The 21,362-nt window shown below is 42.9% G+C and overlaps 1 protein-coding gene across 1 annotated transcript in view; it reads left to right on the plus strand.

The window, feature by feature from the left end:
- Positions 1-14,025: 14,025 nt before the first annotated feature.
- The window catches only part of POU6F2 (POU class 6 homeobox 2), a 315,222-nt gene continuing 307,885 nt past the window's right edge, over positions 14,026-21,362 (plus strand). The window contains exon 1 of the mRNA XM_033007123.2: positions 14,026-14,107. The gene's annotated coding sequence lies outside the window, so the exon portion shown is untranslated. The remainder of the gene's footprint in view (positions 14,108-21,362) is intronic.

Consider the following 21,362-nt stretch of genomic DNA (forward strand, 5'->3'; position numbering starts at 1 on the left):
CACTGCCACATTAATACCTCTAACTCTAATTGACAGGGTAATTAAAACCCACAGATATCCCAGGAAAGCAGCCCGAGTAGCTGTGATCATGCCATGTAAGTGACATAGAACATGTTCTGTGAAATAGGATAGAAATGGTTTATCTGCATTTTGTGTCACCAAAACAGCTGTCCTGATTATTCACATCCTATTAAGTGTACTTTGAGCATGTCAGAATCAATTAAAAATAGTTGTCATTTCAGATAACAGTTTTGGAATCTGGAAACCAGGAATAGCTTCCTTGGGACAAAGACTCCCAAAGGCTCTCTTCCACAGGGGCTCTGTCATTCACCTGCTTCTCACTCCTCAGGTTTGTGACAGTTTAGGGTCAGTCCTCCATGGGAGACCTCTAGAGCAGAAACACCACCTTATTGCTTTATTGCTCTCCTCTCTCCCAAGTCTCCTCCTGTGTGCTTTTCCTAGAACTGGCACATCTCCAGTTTCTCCTCAGTTTCTAACAACATTGTTCCCACTCTTCACCCTCTTTCTAGATCCTGTTTTTTTCATTCACCAACTCATATTACATGGGCTGCCCATGACTCAGAGTTGAAGGACCATGACTGCAGGAACAGTGATTTTCCATTGTGGACACTAAAATTTTAAGGGGCCAGTTGAATCAGTTGGATGTTCAGAATAGAATAGACTAGAATAGCACAGTTCAGCTGTAAGGAACCTAGAACGACCACGTAGTCCACCGGCCTGACCACTTCAGGGCTGCCCAACGCTCCAGCACGGCATTAAGGGCTTTGTCCAAAGGCCTCGCAAACACTGACAGGCCCGGGGCAGCGACCGCCTCTCCGGGAAACCTGCTCCAGGGTCTGACCACCTCCTTGGGAAAGAAATGTTTCCTTATGTCAAGTCCATGGGACCTAAAGGGATTCATCCTGTTGGAGAATGGCTCAGAGACAAGGGTCCTGAGCCCATGGAGCAGTTGTACGATCAGAGCCTGTTCTAAGGGCTGATGCTGCCTCGCTGATGCTGGGCCCCACTAGGGTTTTCCTGCAGCTGCTCGCAGCTGTTGATACATGAAGAATGTCAAGGACACTTCGGCCTTGTGTACAGTGGTGTATCGAAAACAGGTTGAGAGGAATTGGGAATAGTGGTCTGAGAAACCCAGTGTTATGGTAACGGTGGTCTGAGAAACACTGTGTTATGGTACTGTTGTGTATCGAAAACAAGTCAAGAGGAATCAGAAATAGTAGCATGAGAAACTTAGTGTTATGAGAAGCTTGTGCTGTTAGCTAACTGCAAGTAGGTGGACCATGCAAATACGACCTTTAGAGCTTAAGCCAATCAGCTAGTGACTAGTAGGCATAATAATTATCATTGTCTGTATAAATATATGTACCCTGGACCAATAAAGACACACGTTGATTGATGCTCTATCTTCCACATTGAACCCGTCTCGGCGTGTTGTTCGTCTGCGGCTCCGCATCATCCCAGTGTACTGAAGGAGCTAACAACAGATGTTACAGCAGGACCCCTCTTAATCATCTACGGAAGGTCTTGGGAGGTCCCTGCTGGCTGGAAGCTAGCCAACACTCTTCCACTTTACACGAAGGGCATGAGGGAAGACCCAGGAAACTACAGACCTGTTAGGAAAAATTATGGAGAAGATCATACTGGGTGCTAATAAACAGTATTTAAAGAACGATACAGTCATCAGGCACACTCAACATGGGTTCACAAAGTGAAAGTCCTCTTTAATTTAATATGCTTCTACAATAAGGTCACCCACCTGGTAGATGAAGGAAAGGCAGTACATGTCCTTTTTCTGGATTTTAGTAAGACTTTTGATACGTCCCTCCCAGCATCCTTCTGGACAAGCTGTCCAGCTGTGGGATGAGCAGGTACACGGTGTGCTGGGGGAAGAACCGGCTGAGCGTCAGGGCTCAAAGTGTGGCAGTGAGCGGGGCCACATCTGGCTGGTGACCAGTCAGCAGCGCTGGTCCTCAGGGTTCAATTCTAGGGCCAGTTCATCAATGATCTAGAGGCAGGAGCTGAATGCAGGGTTGGTAAGTTTGCTGCTGATAGTAAACTGGGAGGAGCTGTTGACTCTCTCGAGGGACAAGAGGCCTTGCAGGGGGGTCTAGATGGATTGGAGCACTGGGCAACCACCAGTGGCATGAACCTGACCAAGAACAAACGCCGGATTCTGCACGTGGGACAGAGTAACAGCAGGCACCAGCCTAAACGGGGAGAGGAGTGGCGGGGGAGCAGCCCTGCAGAAAGGGGCCTGGGGGTGCTGGCTGACAGGAGGCTCAGCAGGAGTCAGGGGTTGTGCCCCAGCAGCCAAGAGGGCAAACCCCATCCTGGGGTGCATCCAACCCAGCACGGCCAGCCGGGCAGGAGAGGGGATTGTCCCGCTGGATTTAGCGCTGGTGCGGCCTCACCCTGAGTGCTGGGTGCGGTTCTGGGCCCCGGCACCTAAAAAAGGGCGGGAAGGTGCTCGAGCGCGTCCCGAGGAGGGCACCGAAGGCGGTGAAGGGGCTGGCAGGCACGTCCTCGGCGGAGCGGCGGAGGGCTCGGGGTTTGTCTAGTTTGGAAAGAAGGAGGCCGAGGGGCGACCTCGCTGCTCCCCACAGCTCCCTGAGGAGGGGCCGTGGGGAGGGAGGTGCTGAGCTCTTCTCCCTGGGACCTGGTGCCAGGACAAGAGTCGCGTAACGAGACTGTCACTTGCCTGAAGTGCCAGGGGTTTCAGCTCCAAGAACACTTTCAGGGACACGTAACACAAAGGTTACAAGGGGAAACAGGATTCTATTTTAGCTTTCTGAATCTGTTTCGGAGCCGATGCTCACGAGCATTGACACAATGTGCACGTGTAGCCAGGAACAGGCTGATGCTGGTGCAGTTTGGCTTGAAAACCCATCCCCTGCAGTCTGCAAAGGCAAGTCAGAGCTGCAGAAAGTAGCAGCGGGAAAACTGGCCGAGCTGTCCCTGTTTTCTGAAGAGTGAGAGTGTGAAGAATGAGGATCAGGACCGACCAGAAGGAAAAGAAGGCGAAGAAGGAGAAAGAGGAGGAGTGTGGTGCCGTGGGGTGCTTTCCCAAGTGTGACCCGTACGGGTGCCCAGCACACCCTCTGCCTCCCCAGCCCGGCTCCCCCGCTGTGCTGCTTGGCCAGCGATGCGTGAGCAGCGCTCCCGTGCCTGCCCGGCGCTGGGGCTGGGGCAGGGAGAGCTGGAAAGTGGCAGCTCCGGGCGGTGCCGCGAGCCTGGAGCCCTCCCGAGCACGGGCTGCTGTGCACAGGCCAGAGCCCCCGGGGACATGGAGCCAAGGGAAGAGCAGAGCTCGCTGCCGCTGCGAGCTGGCCGTGGGCGAGAGAGCCCGAGAGAGCCCGGGCACGAGTGGGGCCGTGGGGGTGCGAGAGCCGCAGGCAAGAGCCGAGCCGAAAGGGCCCGCGGGAGCCTGACCCGGGGCCGTGCTCAGTGCCACGGAGGACAAGCAGCACAAGCAGGGGTGGCCCTGGGACATGGGGGTGACGGGGCCCCCACGCGCAGCCCCGCCGGCCGCCCCTCTGCCCAGCCCCCTTTGGAGCGAGGCCTTGGGGTGCCGGCCCCGAGGCAGCCCCTGTGCCCAGGAGGCCCCGGGGCCTGTCCCTGCCCTTGGTGGCCATGCTCTGGGCCCAGCTGCGGGGCGTCCCCGACGTGTCCTCTGCCGCTCGGCTCCAGGGACACACCCGGTGCTGCTCCTCTGCCCTCAGCCCCTGGCAGAAGCCAATCCCGCAGCCCAGAGACCGCCCTGTGAGCCGTCCCCTCTCCGCGCCAGAGCTGACGGCCACGAGGCCCCGCAGCCAGGAGGACCAGGGACCTGATCTGGCTGGACACAAACCCTTTTCCTGGGGCGTAAGGGGGTGATTTCAGCAGCCGCGGCCTGGAGGAAAGTCAAAGTGTAACCAGAGCCACAAGCTGGGATGGACGGTGCCCACAGAGCGCCATGGAAATCAAACAGCCTCTGAAAAACAAACGAGCAGAGGTGACGCTGGTGTGGTGGAAAGGCCGGTCCTTTTCAGACCTAGAACACTGGGATCTGTGCCCAAAGGACTGCCAGGAAAACAACTTCTCCAACATGGGAAAACAGCCCATTGCTGCTATTGCTGTCACATCCCCTTGTCCCACTGAAACCAAGTTGTGCAGCTCCTCTGGTTAAACACACCCACCGGCCATGGTTATACGGGATACAAAATATGCTTCAGCCACGGAGTGAAACTTTCAGAGCTCATTTGTGGCTTTAACCTTTCTGAGAGTTATCTGCCTACCTGAATTTGTGGGAAGATGTTCAGATCTTATCTAAAATCCTGGCAAGTCTCATTTTCCTTATGGATTTAGTATTCTGAGTACTGAAAAAGTGTCATGGTTTGACCTGCTGGCAACTCAGCCCCACAGAGCCGCTTGCTCACTCCCCCCTGGTGGGATGGGGAAGGGAATTGGAAGGGTAAAAGTGAGAAAACTTGTGGGTTGAGATAAAGACAGTTTAATAGGTAAAGCAAAAGCTGTACACACAAGCAAGGCAAAATTCACCACTTCCCAAGGGCAGGTAGGTGCTCAGCCATTCCCAGGACAGTCGGGCTCCATCACATGTAACGGTCACTTGGAAAAACAAATGCCATCACTCTGATGTTCCCCCCTTCCTTCCTCTTCCCCCAGCTTTATATGCTGAGCATGATGGTACATGGTCTGGAATATCCCTCCGGTCAGTTGGGGTCAACTGTCCCAGCCGTGTCCCCTCCCAGCTCCCTGTGCCCCCTCAGCCACTCACTGGTGAGATGGGGTGAGGAGCAGAAAAGGCCTTGGCTCTGTGTAAGCGCTGCTCAGAAATAACAAAAACATCTCTGTATTATCAACACTGTTTTCAGCACAAATCCAAAACCTAGTCCCATACCAGCTACTATGAAGAAAAAATGACTCTATCCCAGCCAAAACCAGCACAAAGAGTAAGGAAGGTACTATGCTTGTCATTTTGTATGTCGGTCCAAAATCCGTTATGTACCTCCAGGCTATGTAAATAAGGGCAGTTATACCACAGACATTCATTTGGTTGTGGTGATGCCAGGGCTGAAAGAACGGGTTTGGTTCCCTCTGCACGAACTTTGCACAGACACAGAGAGCACACATGATTTCCTAACGATTCCTTAGTAGTGCACCAAGGACCATTTGCTACTACTCTGTTTATGGTGAGGTCTTCTTCTTGGAAAGAAGTCCTGAATTGTTTTGTGTCCTTTACCATATTTTTCCTCACAATTCAATAGTTCTTTTCCTCCTTTGACCTTCATCCTGGATACCCTTCTTGAAAGTGATGGCAGCCCTCTCAGCCTCTGCCTTGCTCCTTCCAGTCATCATTATCTTCTGTAGGCTGTCCATGCCTTAATGTTGTGGTCTGAGCTCAGAGGGCAACGGAGCACCATGCAGCTGCTCACTCCTCTCTTTTCCCCCAGCGCTGAGAAGGAGAAAATAAGTAAAAACTTGAGATTTGAGATAGGACAGGGAGGGATAAATCACCCATTATGGTCACGGGCAAAAGACAGACTTGTTAGGGGAAGAAAAAAAGAACATAAATTTATGACAGACACTAACAATAACAACACTTAACAGACAGAGGAGGACAGTGAGAAGCATTACCACATCTTGGGAACACCTTCCCCCCACCCCTCCCTTCCTCCTGGGCTCATCTCTGCTCCCGATATCTCTACCTCCTCCCCCCAGCGGCACAGGGGCAGGGAATGGGAGGTGCAGTCAGGGCTTCTGCTTCTTCCATCTTTGGTGTGTGGGGATCTCCTGGAACTTTCCCCTGTTCCAGCATGGTCCCCCTCTCAGAGGAGATGGTCCTCTGCAACTTTTCTCTGACTTGAGTCCCTCCCATGGGCTGCAGTGTTTCCCTCGCTGCTCTGGTGTGAGACACTAACTTTCTCCAACTGGAGTCCCTCCCATGGGCTGCAGCCCTTCTGGAGCTGCTGCGGTGTGGGACAACCCTGCATGCTGCAATCCTCCCAGCACTGAACTACAACAGTGGGGGCCGTTTCTTTCCACAGTGTCCCAGCCTCCTTCAGGTGTAGTCACCTTAATTTATCGTGGGGCCCCCCACAGGCCATAAATCAGTGTCTGCTCCACCACAGACCTCCATGAGTGGCAGGGGGGGCCGCCCTGCCGTCTCATCACAGGATACAGGGGGGTCTCTGCTCTGGCACACCTCCCCGCCTTTCTTCATCTTTTCCTCCACTGACCTTGTTGTTTACTGAGATGTCGCAACTCCTCCTCACAAGTCCCAACTCCTCCTCCCAGGTCCCTTCTTAAATATGGTATCACAGAGGCGCAGCTGATTGGCTCGGCCTTGGTGCAGAGGGTGTCAGTGTGACAAAATTACTGATGACATCATTCAGATACAAAGGAACTTCTTTTTTTTTTTTTTTTATTTGATTAATAAAAGAAACTATGAAAATCATCTAGCACAAACATGGTAATTACTTTGCAAATCTGCTGCAAAGAGTGCTGAGAGCTGCCAGACTATGTCTGTTCATTTAAAGAATCTCAAAATCTTGATAGATAGCTGCAGAGAGCTGCTATCCTGAACGGGCCCCTCAGACCTAGGCCATAGCTGGTCTCCAGCCCTGCCTCCTTGCTGGACCGAGGACCCATGATGCAGCCCCGTCTCCAGGCCTGTTTCCAGCCGCATCTCTCGCTACTCACAGCCAGTCCCCCTGGCTGGACGCTGGGCCTGGCTCATCCCCTCGCTGTGCCCGGGGCTGTCAGTGGAGCAGGTTACCAGCCGCTGTCTCTGCCCCTCTGGGCTGGATCCTGCGGGATGGTGCCCCACTGGTGAGGGCACGGCCCGTGCCAGGGTCACCAGCAGCTCCTGCCTCCCCTGCCTTCAGCCAGCAGCCGGCCCTTGCTGCTCCCTAACAACCTCCCTGCACAGCCTCATCCCCCAACATTTTGCAGCTCAGGCACTTCCTAAGCCAGAGGGTGTTGAAGTATTCAGCAACCCATCAGTGGATTGCCCTCCATCAACCTCTCCTGCCTCACTTTGTAAGCTCCTGGTTTGTGTATGGCCAAACTGTAGACAGAAACTGATCCTCAGCAGGCGCCTGAGCATTAAAGGCTGGCAAAGAGTCATAAACATCTTAAAGCAAGAAAATACTAGACAAACTTAAATATAGGTTTTGCTATTAACTGCGTTTACCATAATTGCCATCACTTAATGACTTCCCCGTATGCATAAGCAATTAGTGCATTTTACTGAGAGATGGAACAAAGGCAGGAACAATTAGCACATGGCAGCTCTTTCAGTAGCTCAAACCTATCACGTTCTCACTCCTGATCCTGTGCAGTACACAGCAGGATATAAAGTGTGTAACCAAACGATGTGAACTGACTATCAGAAGATCAAACATTTCTCGCTGCAAGATGTCCTAATGTAATGCCAGGAAGTACCCCTCTGTATATAGCATACCTTTGTTTGACACATGAAATATTCAAACATCATCTAAAGTGCTTGGAGCAAGAGAACCACAAGTATATGGGTACATGATTTTACTTGGGCCTTTTTTTTTCTTCATGGGAGAGAGGCATCTACTTAGGAGTCAGGGATCTAAGGAATATGTAGTGTAGCAAATGTGTGCTTTCACTGGCACCACCCACCCCTCCTGCCACATCCACATCCACATCCGCCCTTTTATTTTTCTCCGATGATGCTGTCACTCCATTGTGTTGTGTTGGAGTAGCAGCTATGCAAGATGAGCAATTTACAGCTCAAATAAATGAAAGCAAATATATTGGTGAATAAGAAGTTAATCGTCACACACACTGTGAAACTATCTGCTTTTCCCTGTTGATGTGATTCAGGGCATTAGTGCTCTGAAGAGTTATACAGTTAATGCTGAGACTCATTAATAAATTCCTATTATTCAATGAACAGAAACATATGCCTTACTGATGTTTCTTCTGTCCTTGTCAATGCCATATTCTAAATCCTGCCAAAGATTTTGCAAAAATTTTGGAAAAAGACAATTCCCTTCACTGTCAGAATCATCTTTGTGCTCATTCATATTTCTTGGCTGCCTTGCTTGAATGATGTTAGCTCACTCAAATATAATCTGTTCTTCACATGATGTGAATCTCCATTAATGTCCATGCTGTATCTAATAAGGAGATGGTTTAAAAAGCCTATTGTGTCAGATACTGCAGAAGAAACCATGAGACATGAGGAATGTGGTTTTATTAGACTGCTGTAGTTAGTAATGCACTGGGAAGTATATTCTTAAGCCTTACCCAGTCAATATCACCGTTTCTTGCTAATCCATCTTGCCGCTTGGCATGTTTTCCCTCCACAATTCCGTTTCACCTGGGAGAGGTGTGACATTAGTTTGTCATCCGACTAACTAGGTTCCAGCATCATTGCTGTAATCCCCTCCCATCACTTTGTCTAAGAGTAGAGGAGGAAGGTGCTGCCTCTCCATTATGTAGATAGGATGAACCACAGTCCTATTTCCTAGATTTTTTTTTTTTTTTTTTTAGGGAGTGCCCTCCATTTTATATAAGTTCTAGCTTAATCAGGAACCTGGGAGACCTATTGAGCAACTGTCCTCCATGAGACACAAAAATAAGTTTTCAACCAAACCAGCTTGTTAGATCTATCAGGAAAGGGAGGAGAATTTATTCCCACCTTCCCGACAATACAAAGCATAACAGCAAACCTCTTTTCTCTAAAATAACGTAGAGAAATAAAGTTCTTTTACAGAAATTATCTTTAGACAGTGCAGGATAGTACTGTGGGGAAGGGAGCTGTCCCACTGGATGCACAGGAACGAGTAAAATGTAGATTATGCTTAGACGTTGTTCCAGCAATTTACAACAGAATCATCTTCTTTTCCCAAATTTCCTTTCTATGATATAGCCAAGTGCTTATGAAGGGAAGAAAGTGCAGTCCTTGAAGTGAGTAAGTATCCTAGTAGTTCAGTTTTTGAGAAGTGGATGTCTGGGGGAGTGGAAGGCACCCAGAAATTATGCATTAATAAAATCTGGAAAAGCAGAAATTAGAAGCAGCAGGTGTTTGGGTTTTTTAATAGCAAAATTCCCTTCAAAAAGCAAAAAATGATTGACCAGAACGGACTTGCACAGAGAGAGACTGTAATCCATTAGTGCTTCTTAATACAAAACAATTCTTTTGGGATTAGCATAAATGAGAGTAGAATCTTGCTCATACGGAAAACCCACTCACATATCCATGAAAATCAAGATGCAAAATGCAATATAGTGTCTGGTTGGCAGAGATGGATAGAGAGAGGGAGAGAGGGAGGAAGAGCCATTGACAGCTTAGAATTAGGCTTGTTTATCTTCGAAGAGTGCAAGACCGAGCCTTGCGTGTTTAACCTGTTCAGCACCAGTGAGTAAAGGGCCTGTAGTGTGAGGTACAACAGCTTGCTCTGACATTACTGTGCATCCATCACTCCAGAAAAGAGGAAAAATAGTCCCCCTAGTGTACCAGTGCTGTAAGAAGCTGGAGGATCTCTAGCTCGATTCACTAAATCTGCTGCAAGTTCTGCTATGGTATGTGAGCAACTGCCTAAAGGTATGGTAGTAAAATCCCAGGCTCTGTTGATCACAAGGCTTGTAGTTTTTGAAGGAAGGAACCATAAACAGTCATAAATAATGAGCATTAAAAAATAAATGTGTTTTAACTATGAAATAATCAGGTTTTACATTGCTGTGTAATTCTAAATCTTGCTTTTCTCACCCAAGAAATATATATTCTCCTGGAAGAAAGAAGAGAAGGTATTATATACAGCAATACCATTTTCACAAGTTCTTAGCTTTGTAGCTGAGGGGTAAATTCAAGCACATTATTCTATTCAGAAGTACCGCTTAATTTTTTATTGTTTCAATTAAACAGGGGAAGTATACTGCAGATAAGTGATCAGAGAGAAAAGTAGAATCTGAAAGGGAGGAAGTAATCAGTGTCACCAGGGATTACCACTTTTCCCGGATGCCAGAGATCCAGCGTGCTGCTCAAAACACAGACTTTGGACCACTTTGAATTTGTACTCTCACAGATTCAGTGCTAACGGAGCCTCTGCCATGTGTAAGCCTTGATCATACCCACCCCCTCAATAATTTTAGGCACAACAATGCAAACCTGGCCCTTTGTGCCAGGTGCTGTAGTGGCATACAGGAAGGCATAGCTGCCATATATTGCTGTGGCTCCATAACCATTTTCCTCTCAGGTATGCTAAGGGAGATCCACAGATAAAAAGTTTCAGAGGAGACCAGAAGGTCTCTGCTAGGGACACAGCACAGCTGGTTGGGAAGCAGTATTTGTCATTCCATCCTTCAACAATTTTCCTCAGATTGGCAGTGTTAGAGCAAACCTGGCCAGCTGAGTTCCCCTTTGCACCCTGATCTCCACCGAGTTGGCTCTGGGGCATATTAGGAGCTACCTTGCTCCCTCACCTTTTTGACTGCTGATGGGAGAGCTAAATCACTTTTCAAGCAGCAAATGAGGTGTTTGGGGGGGAGGGGGCAAGGATACAATTCCTCATAGTAAGTAAAAAGATAATATTGGACTGACACGTCTTGGGGGATAGCTGGGGGAAAGCCCAAAGGATGAGCAGGGAAGCTGGGATGATGCCCAGGGACCAGATGTCCAGCTCCACAGAGGTAAGGGGTAGCAGAGGAGGCTTGTCCTCTGCTGCATAACAGCGATGCCGTGACTTATGCAGAGGCTGCAGGGATGTTGTTTTACATTTTAGAGAGCAGATTGGCAGTTCCATGGGAAAAAAAAAGAGACAGAATATATCTCACTTTGGGAGGAAGGAGCTCTCTCAGCTCTGGTCGGTTTGTTGGTGCGTGAGGGCGCAGCAGATTTGTGTGCATACAGCACTGTGCTTATTTGTGTGTCGTATGTCTAGGTCAGTGTCTTTGCTAATAAAAACCCCGCAGTGGTAATTGTCAGGTTTAGTTGCTTAGGTAAGTTAAGGGAATTTGAAAGGTGTTTGTGCATATCCACTGCAAAAAGGCTCATCCTGAAGAGAAACTATAAAATAAACATCCTTAATCTTCCTTTCAAATTCATATATAGTATTTGCCTTCAATGTGTCTGCTTTCCTAGAGACAGCCAAGGCAATCTTCTCTACTTACTCCCCCATTCACCAGTTGTATTTTGGATTGCTTGTGATGCTATGGATGTTGATTATGGCCTTCACAACACCGCCTGGTTTTTCCATAAAATCGTCCTGAGGGATGAGACCACAGCAAATTCTCAGCTGACCAAAAAGCAGCCCAAGGTATTAGTTCAGTGTATTTTCTTTCATGAGTAAGAAGCAGATAAGATTTCAGCACAAATGGTGCGTTTTAATTATGCTTATAAGTGAAATGCAGAGCAGATGTTGGAAGCACCATTTCAAGTACTGCTTCCTCATCCCAGAGGCAACGTTTCAGTGTTAATATTGTATATCTCTCTAAAAATGCTTGATTTGAATAACTTTTTAAGCTGAAATAGCTCGTTGGCCTAGAAGCACTTCTGAATCCCCATGCATCTCCATGTAAATTCTTTTCTTGTTTCAGATTTTTGAAACATGTACCAAAATATTGTTTCTTTCTTGTTAGCAATTAAAAAAAACCCCTTGTATTAGAAACACTTGAAGAATGCAAAGTAAACTTGATATTATCTGACCATCTCACTCCCCTCAATGTAAATTCTCTCTATACATGCACACATATAGACATACACATATACACACATATACACATGCACTCTCACATTCCAAACACTCCTGGATGTTGGATCTTAGAATTATATTGTAGGAAATATTAGACTAGCAAGTGCTGTGCCTACAATTGGAATATTAATGATATTCTCACATTTCTTTGGCTATCACATGCTAAGATCAATATTGACAATACCTTTAAAAATGAGGTAATAACTTCAAAACATTTTCAGAAACTTACTTAAAATGGAAAGGGTGCATTATATTAAGCTTAGGGACTAGACCGCTTTTTTCTGCGTTTTTGTTTCTGACAGTCTTTGAAAAGCAGGTTGCTTGCGTTAGTAACAGAAATGCAATTTTAGGAGGGCAGAAAGATGCACTAATATTTATATGAAGCTATAATACAGCAAAAATTACATGGGCTGTTATTCTACTATATTGCCAGAGGACTGTATTGATCTTCAAAGGGTTAAAGTGCTACTGGGTTACATTAATGTCACCCTTCAGCAATCACTGGCCAATAACGTATCAGCAATCAATGCTGCGGCGTGTTGTTCACGACACTCAGTTTTTGGAGACAAGTGGCTGATATATTTTGACAAGAAGAAAAAATAGTCTTGGAAATTCTTGTGAATCTTAACTCAGAGGGGAAGATACATGAAACAAACTGCTTCCATTAGAAAAAATGGTAATGTTTGCCTTCATAAGTAACAACATTTTATACTCAGTTCAGTGGAGCAGTGAATGAACCAAAACTCTGCTAACCTTCAAAATGGAAAGGATTCTGTAAGTAGGATTTACATAGTCTCAATATTTTATATTTTGAGTGCTCATCACAGCTCGCATAAACTAATACTTAAATATATATTTCCAATAAAGAAAACATTTGACTTCTGGTGGAGTAAAGCAGCGAGACACGTTTTGGCTTGTGAGTACAGACACAGGTTTCTCAGCCCCTGCTCCTTGCTTTTCCTGTTAGCAATTTTTTTCTATCAAGTTCTCATAATTTGTGCACATCCAAAGAGGGCAATGCAAGCCTCTTCACTTTGACACAAAAGAAACTTAAAGAAATAAAAAAATAATCAGGCACTCAAACAGCCATAAAGTAGAAGTACAAAGGAGGGAATAAAAAATAGAGGATGTGAGAGAACGCAAGGGGTTAAAGTTCTGACCACTGTCTGCATATATAAAATTATATCACCTTATCTGAAAAGTTTAGGCTCAGAAGAAAAGCCTTGGTTTAAAATACCTTTTAGGTTTATTAAATCTTTAGGCTGAAGATTACAGCAAGTGTTTTGTCTTTGGTGAGTAGCTGTTTGTCTCACTTTATTTACTTGGTATTGGGTATTTGTCAATGTCATTTCATATCTGCAGAAAATTCATACGGTCTATGGAAGTATGTATGTGTGTGAGTGTGCTGAAGGTCACATGACTGTTTCATCCTATTTGGTGGAGCAGCTTGACTTTTTTTCCCTTGCTTTTGGTGATGGTTGTGAGTGCAGAAGTTGATTGACAGATGCATGCCAGAAACCCCCATTCTCCTTTTCAAAGACTACATATGATGGATTGCGATCTTTCAGCTCAGCAGGACACAGGGACCATGCAAGCTGTAATTGGTCAGGTATGGAGTCAGCCATTTCTCAACTCCCCTTTTATTTTTTTTTTTTTTCACAAGGGTCTAACCATATGATTCACATAATTCATATTTACAGTACCATCTTTCTATCTGTATCTTCAGCTACCAGCGAGTGTAGTACTGAAAGTGAGAAAGGCAAAAGAACCACAATAATCTGGCCAGGGAATCACTAGTTAAACCTAAAATACCTTGCTCTTCTTCTAATAAACCCGGTTTATAATTTAGTCTGAGCTTTGCCAAATCAATCTATTTATTAATTTGCCATTGTATTTTGTTTAAATGTGCTGAAGTAGAAGAACTGAGGAGTGAAAGTGTTATGTTTGCTGGGGAGTTGCTTTCTATTTCTAATGCTGTTCATTATTTCTATATTGACTGTATTCCTGTACTACAGGCTGTGGATTTTTTTTTTTTTTTTCCCTTTTTTCTTCTTTTACTCCTAACCCAGATAATGTGTGATTGAGCTTGGTAAATGTAGTAGTCTTTGCTGCTGCAGAGGGGCAGCCTGCAAATTAAACACTGCCACAATCTGAAAGGTCCAGGTGGTCTGCTCGTGCTTCCTAATGCAATCCAGCACAACAGCTTTAATAAACAGCTCTATTTAGTTCTCCCTCCCTGTATCCAGGGAAGTGAACTGGTCTGGGGCTGCTGTGATGAAATGCCAGAAGAATATCTCTCAAAGGCCTCACAAGCTGATTTTTAGAGCTTTTCCGTTTTGTCGTCTTTGTCTTCCAAATGGGTCAGTGAGTCCTTCTCTTTCTGTTTTGTGATTTCTGATAAGTCTGTAGTTTTTATGTGTGTGTTTTAACCGTGCTGTTTTGAGCTTTAGCCAGAAGAGAGAAGAATCATTGTCTTTTAATTTGCTTCAAATAATAACCTAAAGTGGGGAAAGAAATTAAATTATTGTGTCCTGATGTACAGGGAGGGCTGTTTTCCTATGAATGCAGCCAGAATCGGATGAGGGTGTCTGTTTTTCTTTTACTAACAAAATTTTAAGTGCTCAACACTTTCTCATTAACCACTGACTTGTAAATCAGTCTCTGGCAAAGGCTATTTTTTGAACTCTGAAAAGTTTGTGGTTTTTTGCATATGTTTCCAGTGTAGTGAACGCATGCTGCTGAGGTGATGACATAGTATTTGTGTTTCCTATATGTTGATACAATGGTGGAAAAATACGCATCCTACACACTGTTTTCAGCTAAATTATAGCAAAGCACAGAAGTCCCTCAAAGCACATGGTTTATTAATACCATCGTACCCAGTAATGCATTTCTGGGCAGAAAATGTCAAATATGCAATACCATGTTTACCACAGACTTTTATTGCTTTAAATATTTTAAAAATAGAAGATACATTTTTTATTAAAAATCCCCAAAACATTAACAGCTTTGTATTAGGCTGACTTATATCTAAAAAGTGGAGCATGTTTGCCAGTATTACATTGTGTGATAATACGTATTTTAGAGTGGGTTAATTACCTTTTTGTGTAAACTTGTTCAGTCTTAAGGAAATATATTTAATGATTCTAAGGCAGATAGAGAGGCAAGGTTTCGAGCAAGTACACTTGACAGAAAATGTACCCTGAAACCTTGATAAATCTCAAAGCTTGTGATATCTCTTTAATACAACTTTTCCTTTGGCATGTAAGAAAGTATAAGTTAGCTATTTTATGTTTAAAGCTTGCTAGCTCTTGGGAAGTGATTTTGAAGCTAGAAAGGGTAGGAGCATGGGTTCTTTTCCTGTGTGTAACATTCCAGATTTCACCAATTAAAAAAAAAGTTCCGTGAATATCTGGAAAAATGTTTATATCTTGTGTTAGTGTATTTCATTTCCTAAAAATCAATAACAAGGGCACGGACTTCAAAGACATTTTCCTATTTTAGGTGACTAACCTCTTTGGGTTTTTTATGTCAGCATCTATGGATATTATTATTGTGCAACTTAATGTGTTAGGTGTTGTGAACATTTTTTTTAGATCTGTATGTGTGCATATTTACATGTCAGATGTGTAAGTGTACACATCCAAATGTGTTCATAAATCCACAAAATTTTCAGTTATGTTTTTGTTTTGATTAATTGACCAATGTTTGGTTGTTATTAGCTGCATGTGAAGATAGAAGAGAAAGTTTTTATTTTTTTTGGTAAAAACTATGTATTTTCTAGTTGTATAATAAGAGTTAAAAACTTGGGAAGCACAGAGCAATCAGTATAAGTACCAGGCATTGCTGAAAATAGAAATAGACTTTTTCTATGAACTCTAATACTCAGCTGAGAAGATAAAATAATTATCAAAAAGCAAACCCTATGCCATGAAATCTTTCCAGACTGTAAGTCTATATTTAGTAATGATAAATAATGAAGATTTACATATTTGGTATGTGTATGTGTTAAGAAGAGATATTAATTTCCTGACAATACTGTTTTAGAAAAAGTTCTTGAGTCTTTGCTAACATTCAAACCTCCAAAAGCAAAAACTTAAATAAATGTTTATCATTTGGCCTTTTTATTTCAGAATTGTATTTTTCTGCAGCTGTGAGAACTAAATTTTGTTTTGACTAATCCTGCACACGTAGCTTTAAATTCAGTCTTGTTTGCTGCTAATGGAGTGTGAACTTGCCTAATTAAAAATCCAAACTATACATGTATATCTCTGCTCCAATGGAGATCAGAAACACTAGCAGTTATTTGTAGTTCAAACACTAGTCTGTGTATGACACGAAAGTAATAGCAGGAGCATGCTGATTTAAAGGCATTTTCAACACCAAGTACTTGTTCATTAAATGCATTTTCCACTTCTTTTTTTTTTTTTTTTTTTTTTTTTTTTTTTTTTTTTTAATATATATATTTCTGTTTTCATCTGTCCCCAAGAACCAGTGCCCACAGTGGCTCCTACTGGTGATGGCAGTGGTAGGCAGAGTGCTGCAATTCTGACCATTACCTAGCACCTGGGTGTCCTGGCTCCAAGGTGCAGAATTGCTTGTATACCTTCCCTCTGGATTTCCGCCCCCCCCAAGCAAGCAATAAAACAGCCAAGTACTCTGAAGAACAACCTCCTTGCCTAGTGTGTCCAGATCTAGAAGCTCATTGCTCATTGTGATTTTGATTCATAACTGGAGTGTTTGGAATGAAACCCCGATCCCTGTCAGCAATAGTCTGTAGCATCCTACCTTGCATGCTGAACCATAATACCCGTTATTTCTTCAAATGTGTTTTGCTGTTATAGAAACTATTAACTGGAATTTTAGGCCATATTCCTTATATATACTGAGCCCATCTAAAAGAACAGGTAATTAAATGTGTCATCTAATTATTCCAATTATCTGGTAGTATTTCTCTACCTTCTATGTTTTCTAAAATCTGTACAGTACCTTTCTCTTTTTTTTTTTTTTTTTTTTTTTTTTTTTTCCCAGACCTGAGCTTGTGAGTGACAGGTTAGTTCATCAGCATTACAGCCCTCCTGTTTTTGTCTCATCTCATGCAGACAGGTCACTGTGTACAATCACCCTTCTGGCTCTGCTATCCCTGGGGGAGCCCAGGCCAGCCTGCCATCTTGATCCACCGGCCTGAGGGCCCGGGCTGGCTGCACATTTCTGTGTTCACTGGTTCTTGCAAATATAGTAAAATGGGAAGGGGAGGGGGGCAGCTTAAATTAGATCTCTGTAAATTGAGAAGAAGTAAATTAGGTAGTTTTTTTCTTCAAATAAGCAGGCATTTGCAGTTATTATTGCTATGTTTGAGTTCTCATTCTACGTGTTAACAGTGTTTATTTTCTATATTTCAATGGTATCCTCCATGTGATCTCATCATCTAGTAAAAGCTATTTATGCAAGAGTAAACATGCGCTCTTTTCCCATAGTGAGTTGTGCTCTGAAGCCCAATTTATGAGACTGATATATTGCTGCAGCTAAGGTGGGTCTTCCTCTTCTGTGTTTTAGTTTGTCGCTTCTAAAATTTTGTTTTGCATTTTTCCCCCCGATTAACAGCAACAGCGCAGGGAGATAAATGTTTTGGAGAAGCCACTCATTTCGGTTGCTCATGGGTCACTTTTCAGAAGTTTGACCTGTTGTCAGCATTGTTTTGTAATGCAGATCAATAGATATCCAGGAGTTTAATTTTTACCAAATGAAAATCAGACCTCTAATATTAGTTTGTCTTGAGCAATCTTTAAGTGATTATTCTTATAGTAGTAGGCAAGGTCTTTTTCTCTTGGAATAACCATTTCCATCTCTAATCTAATATACATAAGTGGCTATAACAGATACAAAGAGAAAAGAACCATCTTCCACATAGATTTAAGACCCATTTTTATAATACATCAAGGAATTGTGCCCTTTTGTCTATATTTTGGGACAAATCCCGTTCTCTCTAGCGAGAATTAGACCCATCGCTGCAAGCATGACTACTTGCATAAGTAAGGTCAGACTACTTGCCTGCTTAGTGAATGTCCAGCACAGACACTGTTGTCCTTTACAGTCACCAGCAGTTGGTTTTTTTGCAGTTCGAGACAGTGAGAGAGTGACTTATGGACAGGTACACACTGACTGTTGTTTTCAGTAGTAGAGAGACAATGTAAACAATAAGAATCATGTCTGAAAAACTTCAAAAACATATTTTTTAATATTTATGAAGAAGCTGGTATTCTGATAATGAAGCATTCCATCTCCGCAGAAACTCACCGTTTTATACTCTCTCTAGTATACTGTGTCCTTAAGAATTATTATTGTAAGGAGATGCAGGAATGTGGCTGTAATGTTTTACAGTATAAATATTTGTTGTAGAAGAGTTTGGATCTTGCTAATTTAATATATGTAAATTCTTTGGTCCTAGGCCTGGATTCCAGCAAAAGAATGCGTTGCTCTGTTGACTTTTGTTTTTACAGCAGAGAAGATGGATTTTTATCATTTTTTATTCATGCTTAAAAACATTTTCCTTGTTTTCACACCAAATCCAGGTTTTAATTGAAATCAGCACTCTAAATACATCTTTAAGTCATTTTTTTCTTATTGAATTTCTTTATTCTTTTCCGTTCTATGCTACACTGATGTCTCATGTATTAGTTTGTGGCTCGGTCCAATTACGAGATCAAATCTTTAAAAATCTGTGATTTAAACTCTGTGTATATTTACTATTATTCTAATTGTAAGAGAAAAATAAAGCATGTCAGATGACCTTTAAATTGCTGGGCAAGTGACACTCGTCCAATGATGTAGATTTTTATCTTTTGGCAATGCATTTACATTGAAGTACCCCTGCTGTGTTTTCTAGATTCTAGACCGATAAACTAAATACCAATCTGGGCCACTTTTGTATGTACAGTACGTAGAAGTGACTGTGCTGAGCCCCTTATCTTACACTGACCTGTAGCTGTAACAAGTCTTTTATTTTTCTTCTCTGATCTGAACTGCAACTCATAATGGAAGAAAATAAAAGGACAGTGGAAGACAAATTGTATATAGCATTTTCAACATTAAATGAGGACATGGCAAATACTCTTTTTTTTTCCTGTGATTTACGTCTTGCATGGCATTTGCCTGTAACGCTGCTGCTTACTCTGAAATTGTAAAAATGGCAGGAAGAACGTCAGATCAGTCAGTTCTGAATGTATCTATGTTTATCTCTCATTAAAGTTAACAGGACTTAAATGCATACTTAAAAGTTGGTCAGCAAATCAGTTAAGTGCATATAAGAAGTCTGTAGCTGCTGGATCTTCAGGTGCACAGTACAAGACTGATCTCCGTAGGACTCATCGTGTAAATAACACTTTGCAGGATCTGTTCCAACTTGCCTATTGAGTAACTGTCATTGCTGATAAATACAACAAAGTCTGGTTTAAATGCTAGCTAAATAACTGCTATGCAAACTCTTTTTTAATTAGCACTGACTATTAGGAGTAAAGATAGTAACTCAATGCTCTTGAACACTTCTGTTTTTCGAGGATGTCAGGACTACAGGTAGATGGACTATAGCTTCAGGGTTTTTGTTTTATCGTTGGCTTTGAAACCTCTGTGATATGTTGGACTGTTTCTTCAAAAGAGAAAGATTAGTTGTTGATATTTGCTGCTGATTCTCTGTTGACTGGTAGTGCTGTTCCATAGGAGAGCTCTATCTAACTGTTAGATCAAAAGAAAATTTTGAAGATCAAGAGACTGTTCTAAATTTCTAGCCATTTTAAAAAGTGGTAGTGGGAGAAAGTTAAAAAAAAAGGGGGGGGGGGGGGGGGGGGAGGATGGGGGACTCGAAAGACTTTATTCCAAGCCATCCTTACATGGTGAATGATATAAATTAAATTTTCTTAAGCTGTTTAGAATAGATTTTGTAGTTACTAATAAGCCTGTTTTTTCTAAGAGTGGTACAGTTTGTATATGCTGTGCTATATTAGGTCCAACAAACTTTTGTGCATAGTGTTCTTTTTACTCACATGAGTAATAGCAATTGATGTCATGAACACTGGTGCATGTACTTGAGGAAGTGTGTTTCAGAGATGAGAACCTTGGAAACGGATCTTGCTCTCTGGTGTAGCTACACAGCTGTCCCGTGCCCTTTGCTCACGTGAGTTTACAGGGTAGGACACTGATAGCTGTTCTCATCCAAACAGATGGGTCTTGTCTTGATGGGCTTTCCTGTACCATCTTACTGTAAAAGAAATCCAGTAATTTGATAAGCAGTGCTGCAAAATCTTACTTGAGAAAGTAGGTTTTGATCCTGTGGTATTTCTGGTGCTACCTAAACTACTTGCTAAGTATGATCTATTCCCATAGCTCCTTCCAGGATGGGGCTCTGAGCCCACAGATTGGGAAGGGCATTGTAAAGAGAAACAGGACCTTAGGCAAAAGAAAAAAAAAATGTTAGAAAGTAATTCAAGCTATTTCAGTCACTAATTCCATCAAGTAATTTTTATTTTACAAGTTCCTAGCATTTTCATGGATCTCAGACTTGTGTGTGTTTAGAAAACACAACCCAGCCACATAACGGCATTTCCAAAGAGGAGATATTATAAGGGCAACAGTAAAAGATAAAAGTGCCTTTTTAGTCACCCTCTGCTATGGAAACACGAGTTGCAGGCCATAGAAAATAACAGAGCATGAGGTTTTTACAAGCAGATCAGTGAAAGTCATGTTAATAGTATTACACAACAGCTGCTGTTAGACATATTATGAGAGATAATTCTGTATCAGAATGTTGTCCTTTTCACTAAACTGTTTACATCTCTAACTGCTTTTCCGCTTACTGAGCCAACTTGTGAAGCTCTAACTCAGCTTTTACTTGAGCTCTGCTCATGTTTCATGTGCAATGAAGTATAGAAGAGTTTTACTGGAATAAAAAGTCTGTTTTTTTTAAAAGCTGGAGGCTTTAGCCCATTTCTGGAAGTCATGTTTTTTGAGGGGGGGAAAAAAAAATTAAAAAAAAAAAAGGTAAATTTGCAGCATAGACTAAGACTGGAACAACAATATTAATGACTAAAACATTTCATATCTTTATTTTAACTTATGGCTTAAAATCACATTGTCTCCCATGAATAGCACACTGGTATCAGCTTCCATTCCATCAGCTACTATTCATAGTATAACACACTAAAGGGTGTGATTATTATTTTTTTGTTTAATTTATAACAATAGAGAACTGTGCCTGATTGTTAATGAATCCAGTTTTAAAAACAAAGAAGGGCTAAAGATGCAACCAAATCTGATAATGTTTAAGTCTGGAAGTTCTGAGATACTGTTATGATGGCTATAGCTGTTGGTACTGGAAGCAGATGCTGCCAAGTGCTGAATGCTTCCAGAGTCCCAGGCTTCCCACCAATTTGTTAGGCAGGACTCTGTTCCAGCAAGGTCTAGAATGTTTTCAGTCTTCTTTGAAGTCAGGATTAGGCCCTGAAGCACATGAGGGGAAATTTTTAATTTGGTATTTCTTTCCTGCTCAGACATTGTTAATGAAGGAAAAATTGAAAGGTTTCCCATGAAAATTCTTCAATTTAAAGTGAAATAAAATAATCC

The sequence above is a fragment of the Tyto alba genome, unplaced genomic scaffold (assembly GCF_018691265.1).
Source record: "Tyto alba isolate M040663 unplaced genomic scaffold, T.alba_DEE_v4.0 Super-Scaffold_46, whole genome shotgun sequence".
In the NCBI taxonomy this organism is placed as follows: Eukaryota; Metazoa; Chordata; class Aves; order Strigiformes; family Tytonidae; genus Tyto; species Tyto alba.